The sequence below is a fragment of the Dendroctonus ponderosae genome, unplaced genomic scaffold (genome assembly GCF_020466585.1).
Source record: "Dendroctonus ponderosae isolate FM_Combo_2020 unplaced genomic scaffold, Dpon_F_20191213v2 Dpon_F_20191213_11, whole genome shotgun sequence".
Taxonomy (NCBI): Eukaryota; Metazoa; Arthropoda; class Insecta; order Coleoptera; family Curculionidae; genus Dendroctonus; species Dendroctonus ponderosae.
In genome coordinates, this window is record NW_026017213.1 from 2653799 (window position 1) to 2664042 (window position 10244).

General features: G+C 36.1%; 1 long non-coding RNA gene across 1 annotated transcript; it reads left to right on the plus strand.

Moving 5' to 3' along the window:
- Positions 1-3718: 3718 nt before the first annotated feature.
- LOC125502951 lies at positions 3719-8741 on the plus strand. The gene is made up of 3 exons (XR_007280627.1): positions 3719-3808; positions 3948-4008; positions 8237-8741. It is a non-coding gene; the product is annotated as an uncharacterized LOC125502951 (long non-coding RNA).
- The last annotated feature ends 1503 nt before the right edge of the window (positions 8742-10244 follow it).

Consider the following 10244-nt stretch of genomic DNA (forward strand, 5'->3'; position numbering starts at 1 on the left):
GAAAGTTCAGTTTATTTATAAAAAACATTGGCCCTTGAAGATGTCCTTAACTAACGAACTGCCGGTTATTGGCTGTGGCACGAGCAAAACTGATGAGGGCTAATCGGTCCGAAACCGGTGTAAATACTATTTTCCGCTTCTTTAAGCTTTAGCAAAATTTCCATTTCCGATTCTGTCATTTTCTGCACGAGAAATCACAACGGCAACCACGCATCCAAGCGTATATCTGTTGACAAACCTGTCAGCGTCACTCCGAATTTGCGGTCAGTTTTTAAATTGTGCTCTTCAAAACTTGAAAAGTATAACAATGTGAAACAAACAAAAATTCAATTATTCTGCATGAAAAATGCGTGATTCTGAGAAATTATTTTGAGAAAGTGCGAGGAAGTGGCTTCAAGGGCTAAGGAACCAACTGCGAAAGCGCTTAGAACAAAAAAATGAGCACGAAATGCTGTTTAAAAACAAGAAAAAAGGGCGCCTAGAAGAGGAAAATTATCAAGACAAAGGGTATCAACAACAAGAGAAAATGCGCTTAAAATAGAAACAGCAACAAGAAAGAAGGTATTAAGGAAAAATAAAAAACGCTTGAGTAGAACATTTGGCGTCATTATTTTTAAGTTACTGGCAATGTTAAGTTTATTTATGAAAAACATTGACTCTTGAAGGTGTCCTGAACTGACGAAACCTGCTGAACTCCGGATTATTGGCTGTGTCACGAGCATAACTGATGAAGACTATTTGGTCCGAAACCGGTGTAAGGACTATTTTCCCCTTCTTTAAGCTTTAACAAAGTTTCGCTTTTGACAAATCCCAATTCTATCATTTTCTGCACGAAAAGTCACTACGGCAACCACGCATCCCAGCGTATATCTGTTGACAAGCCTGTCAGCGTCACCCCGAATTTGTGGTTAGTTTTTAAATTGTGCTCTTCAAAACTTGAAAAGTATAACAATGTGAAACAAACAAAAATTCAATTATTCTGCGTGAAAAATGCGTGATTCTGACAAATTTTTTTGAGAAAGTGGCTTCAAGGGAATGGCTATGAAACCAACTGAGAAAGCGCTTAGAAGACAAAGAGCAAGACAACACGTGCCAGGAACAAGAAAAAAGCACGTTAAAAAAGATGAATAGAAACCAAAGTTTTGAAAGCAAGATAGATGGAATCAAGAAGATAAAACGCGCTTCGAAGAGAAAGGACAAGAAGGAAAAACGGTATCGAACACGGGAGGCAATGGGCTTAGAACTGAAAAATAAACGAAAAAGAAGGTTTTATGAACAAGAAAGCAGATATAAAGAGCAAGAGGAAAAGCGCTTACAAGAGAAAAATTAACAAGAAACAAGATCTCAACGACAAGGGAAAAGGCGTATAAACGAGAAAGAACAACGAGACGAAACGTATGAAAACCAAAAGAAAGTTAAATACAATCGAAGATTTCAAAAATAAGAAAGAAGGTATGAACAATTGAAAACGCAATTTGAAGCGAAAGAGTAAGAAGGAATAGACATCGAACAAGGAGAACAAAAAAGCTTCAAGGACTATAGGGAAGAAATTCTAAGTTAATTCTAAATTCCATTTTATATCTAATTCGAGAAATTGGCAGAAACAAAAACAAGAGAATTGGAGTTTTGAAAGAAAAAATGAGAAGAAAGGAAGTATCAACAACAAGAGAAAACAGACTTAGAAGAGAAAGTTGAATAAAAATAAGATGTCAAGAACGAGAACTAAAGTTTCAGGAACAGAAGGAATGGAGAAACAAGGAAAAAAATTGAGAACTGAGTCGACAAAATAAAAGACGCTTAGAAGAAAATAACAACAATACAAAACGTATATAGAAGAAAATATGGAGCACTGAGAAATAAAGATGAACATAAACGAAGGTTTGAAAAACAAGAAAGAAGGTATCAACCACAACAGAAAACGTGCTTAGATGCGAAAGAGCAAGAAGGAAAAAGACATAAAAACCGGAGAGAATGCGCTTAGAAGTGAACGGTGAATGAAAAAAGTTGTCAATAACTAAACACAAGAAATCGTGAACAAGAAGGGAAAAGCGAACAACAAAAACAAAAAAAGACGATATTAATAGCCGGATAAAAGATGTCTGGAAGAGGTGGAAGGCACGGAAAACTGGTAGAAAATCTAACTACCAAACAACGGCAGTTAGAGACCAGAATAACGCAGAAAGTGGAAAGTTCGAACATAAAAGGCGTTTTGAAAAAGAAGAAAGCAAGTATCAACAACAAGACAGAGCAACAAGAAACAGGGTATCAAGAAGAGCAGAAAAGGCGCTGAGAAAAGGACGATGAACGAGAAAGACGATGCAAGAACAAGCAATAAAGTGCGAAGAACAGAAAAATAAGGCGCTCAGACGAAAATTATGAACAAAAATTAAGCTGTATGCTGAAGGAAAGGCGCTTTGGAGAGAAGGATGAACAAAAAAATGTTTGAAGAGCTAGAGAGAAGAAATCATGAACAAGAGAAAAGGCACTTGGACCAGAAAAAATAACACTAAAGAGGGTAGCAAGAACAAAAGAAAAGGCGTTTTGAAAGGGAAAATTACACGAAAAGAGGTATCAACCACAAGAGAAAATGCGCTGGGAAAAGAAAAAAACCAGAAAAAAGTATCAATGTCAGGAGCAAAAGGGTCAAAGATGAATAAAATGAAGGTTTAAAGAACAAAAAAATTGGGAATAAATGAAAAGGGATAAATAAAAAGAATCAAGGTATAAACAACAAGTGAACAGGCTCTTAGAGGAGAAATAACAACAATAGAAAAAGCGCTTAGACGAGGCAAAAGAAACTAGAAAAAAGTATCAATGTCAGGAGAAAAAGGGTGAAAGATGAATAAAATGAAGGTTTAAAGAACAAAAAAATTGGGAATAAATGAAAAGGGATAAATAAAAAGAATCAAGGTATAAACAACAAGTGAACAGGCTTTTAGAGGAGAAATAACAACAATAGAAAAGCGCTTAGACGAGGCAAAATATCAAGAACGAAAGTTTCAAAGGCAAAAAAAGAGGATATCAAAAACAAGAGAAAAAATGTTTGGAAGAGATAAAAGGCGCGGAAAACTGGTAAAAAATCTGGAGATTTAGGTAGAAATTGCGAACCAGAAAGTTCTGGAACTGGAGAAAAAAATCTGAAGCCGTCCGAACATAATTCTAGTTCGGACGAGAGGTTTAGCTCTACCGAGCAAAAGTCCTTAGACACCATAGAGGACTTAAGAAGAGGCAGAATGACATAGATAAGCAACTCAGAGAGACAAATTGAAATTTATATATACACAATGAAAACTGATGTTGCGAAGTGAGGTTATGAAGCGAAATTGAGCAGACCAATGGTTAATTGGCCCTGTTGTAAATTGTGAAACGTTCAGGAGTAAAATCCTATTTTTTATATTTCTATCGTAGTTTTTTTAACGTCAAACCCCCCACAAACACCTTGATAGGAATGACGCCCCTTTTATAACACTCTGTATGAGATTTTTTCGACGGCAGATTTTCTGATAGACATATGTGGTGCTTGATGCTGTTTGTACAATTTTCGAACCCTTAACAGTATCCGAAGGAGATTCGAATAGTTTTTAGTGAACCTGAGTAGAATTAGCTGCTAGTCTGATCTGGTAATGGTTAAGTTTAGTCTATGTAAGAGCAGGAATTGGGAGCGAATTTCAAGTGTTTGATGAGGTAAAAGAGCGAATCCCTTTTAGGACTACGGCCTGCCCACTGGCATTTATCCAGAAGAAGGCTATCGCTCGCCTAGTGAAGATTCTGGACTGGGAATGGGCTTTCCAGATAAGCAAATCTCCAGGTGAGGATCCAGACATCCAGTGTACAAATGCGAAGTGTGTCTAAAAGTCCATTTTTTTTGGTGGATGCCTGTTGTTTTAGACACACCTCGTTTTGATCAAGATCCACAGCCTTAACTTTTCCCTTTTCTGGTATTCTAGAATGCTTCCTTCGGGTAATTCGGGCAAAACTGCGGCCGAAGTAAGCGAGGACTACCAGCAGGTGAATACCATTTGACTATTTCGTACTCTTTTACTTCTGTCTTCTTGTAATAATTGTACTATTTCAGTAGGGCTTGTAAAAAACGCAAAATATTTTCCTCCGGAGATTGAACGCAGTTTAAGCGATATTTTGCGTTTTAGTAGAGCACTGGCACCATCATATTTCTATCATGAACTTTCTTGCACCATCCCCTGTAGCGTTTGCACGAAAACTAGACCTTCAATGTTCGGTCACTTTGGCCCATTTACATAGCAAAGTTACTATCGAATCAGCCGCATAAAATCGCTATTTGCATTTGGTTTAGAAGACTAAAACCGGTCCATTTTGCTATTTATCTAGCGATCATGAGCAGAGACGCGCAGCTAAGGGCGAGGCTTTTGTGTATTTCAAGTTTCTTATCAACAGAAAATTGAGCCCACTGTGCAGGACAGCTTGAGCAAATAATTTCGTCGTCTTTATGTGCTCAAATAAGGTCTTTATGTCCTTTGAAGGGTCTACTGGTTAACATTTCTGTTTGGCCCGTAAAATATAACGATTTTTTGGGGATTTTTAATGATTGATGATGAAAAAAATTGTTTCTCTAAATTGGGACCTGCTAGTGCTGGGGCTTTTGACGTCATTAAATAGAGCGCACTTTGCTCTATTTAACCTGAAAGTTTACTGGCGATTGGGGGTTTTAGTGTTATGTGACAGTTATTTGAAAATTTACCGGTGCACAAAATTTCAAAAATGTATTTTTGCACAACTCGTTTTTTGTAGCTGCTGACTTTTTCATGTTTTCAATAAAGCAAACTCATCTGTATGTATTTATTCTTCGTATTATGGATAATTGTATCGTGACTTGCGCTTTTGAGAATGTATGACAATTTTTTGAAAATTTGTTGTCGACGGAAATTTTCAAAAATTAATTTTTCCCAACTAATATTCTATAGCTGGCGACTTTTTCAATTAATCGAACTTTTCTTTATACATTCAGACAGTTGTGTCATGGTGAGTCTGTAAATTTATGACGATTTTTTGAAAATTTAGTTGTCGACTGGCCTTTCTCACTCAACACCTTGGGCAAACTGATTTTCAAAAATTTGTTTTTTCCAACTGGTTTGTTCAGGGGGTTAATCTTCCACTCGTATAGAAGAGTAGGTTCTGCTTGATGTCTTCTGAGGGTTTCTATGGGTGAATTTGGTACATTTATCACGATTTTTTAATGTAGTTGCCAGCTAGCCAACATTCTCGAGCAATATAGTTGGCAAACAACAATTTTCAAAACGTAATTTTTCTAAACCCATCTGGTCTGGCTTCCGACGTTTTTATGCTTTTAATAGAGCGGACTTTATTCTAAATACTAAGATAATTTTAAAGTCATCGCTAGTTTTGTGCATTTATAACAATTTTTTGAAAATATAGAGTCTTTTTCATGCAACACCGTTCGCAGGCTAATTTTTTACAAATTTATTTCTGGCAAGTTGTGTACTTTATTACAATATTCTTAAGACTTTTTTCTATGTAATCTGAAAAACTACCAGCGTTTGATAATGGTTTTGACAATTTTTGATATTTTTTAAACATGAAGCTGCCAACTCGTTCCTAGACACCTTTTGCAAGCTAATTTCAAAAACATCCTTTGTCTCAAGGAAGTTTTTTTAGCCGGTGAAGTTTGCCACAATCCAAAAGACCGCAATTTGTTCTTTCTATTCTAAGAGTTTCAGAGCCATAGCTGGATTTAGCAATTTTTAACAATTTTTTTTACCTGCCAACTCGTCTTTCTTAATAACCACATATTTCAAACCAATTTTTACTATGTTTTTCTGTTCTTTAAGCCATTTGCTTTTTAATCCACTAAATAGAACGAACTTTTTTTATGTACTGTGAGCTGTATACCGATAGGAGGTTTTGGTCATTTTTAACGAATTTTTTGAAATATGGTTGCCAACTCAAACAACACAGTTTTCGATGGTAATTTAGAAACATTCATTTACCAAAAATTATTTTTTCTAGCTAGTGTTTTTTTACCTAATTCAAAATACCATGGGTGGTTTTGGGCATTTATGGCAATTTTTTGAAAATGTAATTTTCGCATATTACATACAGTTTGCAGACTAAATTTGAAAATTTAATTTATCTTTAGCACTTTCTTTTAGCGAGTGGATTGTTACCTAATTCGATCCAACATACACTGATTTACATGCGCTGAGGATTTCATAAGGATGAGAGATTTTGGGATTTTATGAGGAATTTTTGAAAATTATTTCCTAACTCAGCATGCTCAAGGACCACAGATTTCGGGCTAATTTTGATGAATTAATTTGTCTTTACTGGGGTTTTTAGTTATTAGCTGTTGGAAAGTTCAAAAGAGCACACATTTTTGTATGTATTCGGAAAACTTCATAGAAATGGACGGTTTTCGAATCTATTGATAAACTGTGGTTGCCAACACGTTTTTTTCAATCCGCACAGTTTGCAAGCTAATTTTGAAAATTTTTTTTCGCTTCAAGCAATTTTCTTTATCTACTGGGTTTTCCATAATTAAAAACAGAACAGTTTGCTCGCAAAATCCCGAAACTTTCATAGTAAAGCGCAGTTCCGGGAATTTATGACGAATATTTTAAAATGCAATTTTCAACTCCTCAGTCTTTCTCAACTAACACACATTGCAGACTAAGTTCAAAAATTGATATTTCTGTCCTGACATTTTCTAGCTAGTAACTTTTTAGTGCTTTCAAAAGACCATCTATGCCTTAATATATTCCGATAGTTTCATCGATTTCTGTCTTTTTTTTTTGGAGATGTTTAGGGAATTTTTGAAAATGGAGTGCCGACTCGCCTTTCTTGACTTTATTGCTTGAATACAGTGTACAACCTAAATTGAAAAAGTAATTTTCTCTCATGTGGTCTCCTATAGTGAGTCGGTTCTTAAACTATTCAATAAAGTATACATTGCTCTATCGATGCGGATACGTTTATCCCAACAACTTATTTTGCGAATTAATGACGATTTTTTGAAATTGGAGTTACCTCCTCGTTTTTTTTCAAGTAAGACAGTTTTAAAACTTAAAGTTCTCTGTATTGGTCTCCTTTAGGCAAATGTATCATTATGCCACTCAATTAACTGGACTTTTTCTAATAGATTCTAAACGTTTCATCGCTAAACGTCGTTATGTGAACTTACTACGAATTTTTGAAAATGGAGTTGCACAACAAACACAACCTTTTCAGACTTGAAAAATTTCGCTCACCCGGTATCTTCTTGCTGTAGACTTTTTAGTGCATTAAAAAACCATCTTTGTCTTGATACATTCCGACGGTTTCATGGCATTTTGGGCTTTAGAAGATTTTTGGCAAATTTTTCAAAAAGAAATTGCAACTCGTCTGTGTTACTTCACAACCTAAATTGTAAAAATTATTTTCTCTCACATGGTGGTCTCTACTGCGTGGATTTTTAATCCGTCCAATAAAGCGTTATTTTCTCTACATACCCGGAAGGTTTCACCCCAACAGCTGGTGCTGGAAATTTATCACGAATTTTTGAAAATGGAGTTGCCCACTGGTCTTTTACAAGTGAAACAGTTTGCAGGTTAATGTTTTTCAAAAATGAATTTTGCTCACCTGGAATTCTCGAGCTAGTGACTTTTTAGTGCATTCAAAAAACCATCACTTTCTTAATAGAATCTCTTGGTTTCAAAGCATTACATGCATTTGGAGACTATTGGCGATTTTTTTTAAATCGATTGACCAATTCGTGTTTTTCAAACTATGTTGCAAATTATTTTTTCTAAAAAAATCCTTCTGCTGCCGAGCCTATTTTACTCTGCTGGATAGAGCATGCAAGAGCACATTTTACGGGTGAAATAATAATGACGAATATTTGGCAGTTTTTACGCAAAAATCGAAAAATTCATCGCAATTTTATCAAAATTAGCGCATCATCGCAAACATGGCACCAGTTTTTTGCAGATATCGCAACAACCGTTTCAGCTATAAATTTGGTGTTTTTACCATCGGGTAGAGAATTAAAAACACCAAGTACAACATAAAACACCAGTTTAGAAATATTGATAATTTTTAAAGTGCTGCATGTTTCACAGCGGAAGATGCCAATAAGATCAACACCTTTTTGGCTGGCGCTTCAAAGGCCTTGAGGATGATCCGATATCAAAGAAACGTAGAAAAAAAGTCCTTAGAGAACCACAAATTTTTCATTCTTTTTAAATTTCATAATTTTTCTCCTCAGGAGTTCGTTGGCGGTGAAGAAGAGCAAGCGGTGGGCAGTAGAAGACATTCAAGTCCCGGAGAATCTCGATCGGGGTCCACTACTAAGCTCCATCAAGAGGATTACACTGATTCGGTAAGCCAATTTTAACACTTATTTGTACCAAAACTTCCATTGCATTTAGAAGGAAACTGGCCCCTTTTTTCATATAATCAATGCTGTGTTTATTAGTTTATTAGCCCGTAGATGCTAGTGTAGCAAATGTAATCAATGTTGAATGAACGGAACTTCGTTCGAGAATCTCCATAAGATTTGTTGCTTCGCCTGCTGGATATAGGAAAAAGTTCAAGAGTTTTAGGGGTTCGGACTTTAAGAATAAATTTATTAAAGCCCATGTGTCTTCACAATGCCGCTGAGCTGTAGTCGAGTGAACACAGTGGCCGAAATAAAAAACAAAACTAGCTAAAAATATGTATAACCAAAAAAAACTTATCTATAGCTTATGCAATGAGTAGGTAATAAAAAATCCGGTAGAAAGTTTCTTAATCCTACTTGCACTTACTTAATGGTCAAAGGCAATCCTCTGGAGCATAGAGCTTAAATATACCAAAGTTCTTGCAAAAAACTGTTCCATCATCTCAAGTTATATGACAAGGATTTTTTTATGTGGAAAAATCCCTTTTATTTAGAATTCTCGGACAACAAAAAACTCTTCATTTGTATGTCAAATTATACTTAACCGAAACAATTTTTTTTATACCGTGGGTGATTCAAAGTTGGCGCCACTGGGAGAGAGTGGAACAAAATATTTTGGTGCAGATATTTGTTGGCAACGCTGCGAGAGTGACACCGTAGGGATTTGGGGTTAGTTTTTAAAGTGTCTTCTTCAAACCTTTAAAAGTGTAACAATGTCGAATATGCATCAAGTTCACCTTCCTTATGGAAAACTTTTAATTGATTCAATTTTCTATGAAAAGCGAGAACAATTTGAAGATTGAATTCCTCTGAACTGATCAGTATTGCTTCTACAGTCGTCAAACAAATTAAAGGATCGCAAGTTTGAGGCGCGTTCAAATACATAGTTGCCAAACTTCTGATTGAGTTTTTTGCAAATATCTCCGATTCAGACAACAGCTGCCGGAACGGGACACCAAATTTGAATCACCCTGTTTAATTCCATCCAATCCCATGCTTGATCGAAACTAAATTCCATTAAAGATTATCGCATTAAAAATACAATATCACAGTTATTTACAAAGCTATTTACATTTTTACCTTAACTAAGTAAACCGTGTTAACATAACTGATTGTCGAGCGACAAAAGTCTGTTACACAACCGTATTATTAATTACAATGCCTTTTATCGTCGGGTTCTCGATAAATCGCTGAAAATCGCTCGATAAGTTTTACGGTCTGAGTCAAATTGGGAATATTGGACGCGAACCAGAGTGTGAAATCGGTGCCAAATAATGGACGCATGAAACATCGCCAATTGTCCAGCGATAATCCATTTCATTCGAATCCGATCGTGAAATTATCCACATTAACTGTAGTTGATTTTGGCCAGTAAAATGCAAAGTTGAAGGCATTTTTGCGATTTAACTGAAAAAATTGGGCTTTTACGTGGTTAGTTGTCCCCATTAACTCCCGAAGCAGATCCTGGAGGAAACTACCTTTCTAGACTAAAACTTAAGGCTTTGATGCTTAACAGCTTGGTGTTTAGAGTTTTTCGCGAAAGGCCCTCCGAAGCTCCTCAGTGGCTTTTGCCAAATTGGAAGATGCCTGATGAATGGAGGTTCGCATCTTCAAATCCTGGGTGTCCTCGTAAAAATAGTCCTTCGGAGGTTCGGTTGGAGGGTAGACGTAAAATCGGCCACTGCTGCCGAATTTCGGCCTGGGGATGCGCACCCTCTTAACATCTTCAAGCCAGGTTTCCATTGCTTTTAGCTGGAAAAATTGCATAATAATAATTAAGCAGATTTCTCCCACAATTAGCCCTAGTTAAGACAGCATGTTGTCTATCGACTGG